Here is a 2,234-nt window from a genome sequence, read left to right on the forward strand (position 1 = left end):
CAGCCCAAACGCTGCCCCAGGCTGTGCTGGAACACTGTGAAGCTCTGCAGTGCCTGGGGTGCTGTGGGCAGACCCAGCAGAAGTTTTGGGAATGGAGGAAAATAACCCAAACCCTTCTGAGAGCTGTTTTTTTCACTGAAATGAAGTAAGGTTAAGGGCAAGATGCAATAGGGCAAGAGGAAACAGCTTCAAGTTGTTACCAGGGGAAGTTTACGTTGGACATCAGGGAGAAATTCTTCATGGAAAAGATTGTAAATCATTGGAACAGGCTGAGCAGGGCAGTGCTGGAGTCACAATCCCTGGAAAAGTTAAAAAAACACGTGGATGTGCCACTGGGGGACACAGTTTAGTGATGACCACGGGTTGATAGTTGGATTTGATGGTCTTAGAGGACCTTTCCAGCCTCAATGATTCTGTGAAAAAGATTTTCAAATAGAGCCCTGAGCAACAACAAGCCTTTGACCAAACCAAACAGGAGATGGCTCATGAAGAAGCTCCAACTTGGAGAAGAGTCCAACCTGGAGCAGAAATCTCTTTTGAAGGATCAAAGTGGACTTTTAGATTTAGGGATAGAGGGGATGAGAGGCCCCCTGCCCTCCAGGGAGGGGTCAAAGCTGGACAAAGCAGCCCCGTGCTGCTGTTTCCAACCAGCACAAACCAAGGGCATGGGCTGAGCAGCACCAGCAGCACAAGCACTGGGCAGTTCTGGTCCCCCATCACCAGAACCTGTGGCAGCTCCACCATCTCCTGCCCTCGCTGGGTCTTGCTTGTTTAAGCTGTATTAACAGTGCATATTGATTTATTAATTGATTTATTTTTAGGGGTTACAATCAGATGGATCCACGTAACTGTTCTCAGTTGTTCCTGGCTGATAAAGCTGCAGAAAAGCCAGGATTTTGTTTATCCTGTTAGGGAAACAGCTGGATCTGTGAAATGAATTATTGCTGCTATTTTCCTGGTGCAGACCAAGACTTCCAAGCCATTGTTTTTTCCCTGTAAATTCTTCTCTGCCTCCTCCCACTGCCCAGAGACATTTCCCACTCACACAGGGAGGGCAGGGTTTGGTTCACACCACTCAGCTGATGAGCAAACCTAAGGAATATGTAATTAGGGAAGCTCCTGCCAGAAGGTCAGGCTGCAGCTGGAGCAGCGGCAGGGCCAGAGGACAGAGCAGTGCTGGGGATATTGCAGCTGTAAAACAGCACCAGTAGAGCAGGACAGGAGGGCCAAGGCAGCCTTGGGAGCCCTGAGCTGTCCTCTGGCCCCAGCACCTCCAGTTCTTGCTGTGTTGGCTGTTTCCCATCTCCTGCACTCTTCCCTTGCAGCTCCTCAGCTCTCCCACCCCTCCCCAGCTGTCTCAGCTCCTCCTCTCTGCAGCCCCTCCAAGCTGGCTCCATTCTCACTCAGATGGTGAATTTATTTTGAAGATCAAGACAAAACAGCAGCCTGGAAGTTGGTGAGATCTGTAAAATTCAGATTCCTGACCCTCATACTCCAGCCTGCCCTGGTCCTCAGCCAGGACCTGCTGTGCTGACAAGGGGAACATAATTCCCAGTGAACCAAGGAGAGCTCCAGGGGCACAGCCCAAAGGTTAACTCAAATGGCAGAAGTTACCAGGTCTATTTTTGGCCATTCCCTGAGCCAACAAATACCTTGGGAGAGCTGTTTTTTATCTGCTGCCCGTGTCCTTGTCCATCAAAACGAGGTTGCATCACTCCCAAGGTAAATCCTGTGGTGTTTGCTGAAATCCTGCTGGTTCTGGGGCCAAAGGGGACCACGCTGGTGGTGAAGAGCAGAGATGAGCACAGGTGGTCCTCGGGCACAGGAAGGAAAGGGGCTGATGCCTTGGAGTTATTATTGATTTATTCTTCATAAACAAACAGGGAGTTGTTGAGCTGGAAATAGCAAATGCACCAGAGTGGTTGGGCCTCTGCTCAGACAGCTCCTTTGCTGGCTCAGTGTTTGCCAGGATAACTCTTGTGGAGCCACAGGGCTCTCATTTCCTGAGGCACCAGGAGCAGCATGACCCCAGCAGTTCCAGGAAAGAAGGAAACAGGAGCAGGACAGGCTGGGGGTGACCCAGTGGAGAACAGCTCTGCAGAGAAACACCTGGGGGGGAATTACAAGCCCAGGAGGGACAATGGGACCCTGGGGGAATTGGGAAGAGCGTGGCCAGCAGGGCAGGAGTGATCCTGCCCCTTGTGAGGCACATCTGGAGCTGAGTCCAGGGTCCA

The sequence above is a fragment of the Parus major genome, chromosome 28 (assembly GCF_001522545.3).
Source record: "Parus major isolate Abel chromosome 28, Parus_major1.1, whole genome shotgun sequence".
Classification (NCBI taxonomy): Eukaryota; Metazoa; Chordata; class Aves; order Passeriformes; family Paridae; genus Parus; species Parus major.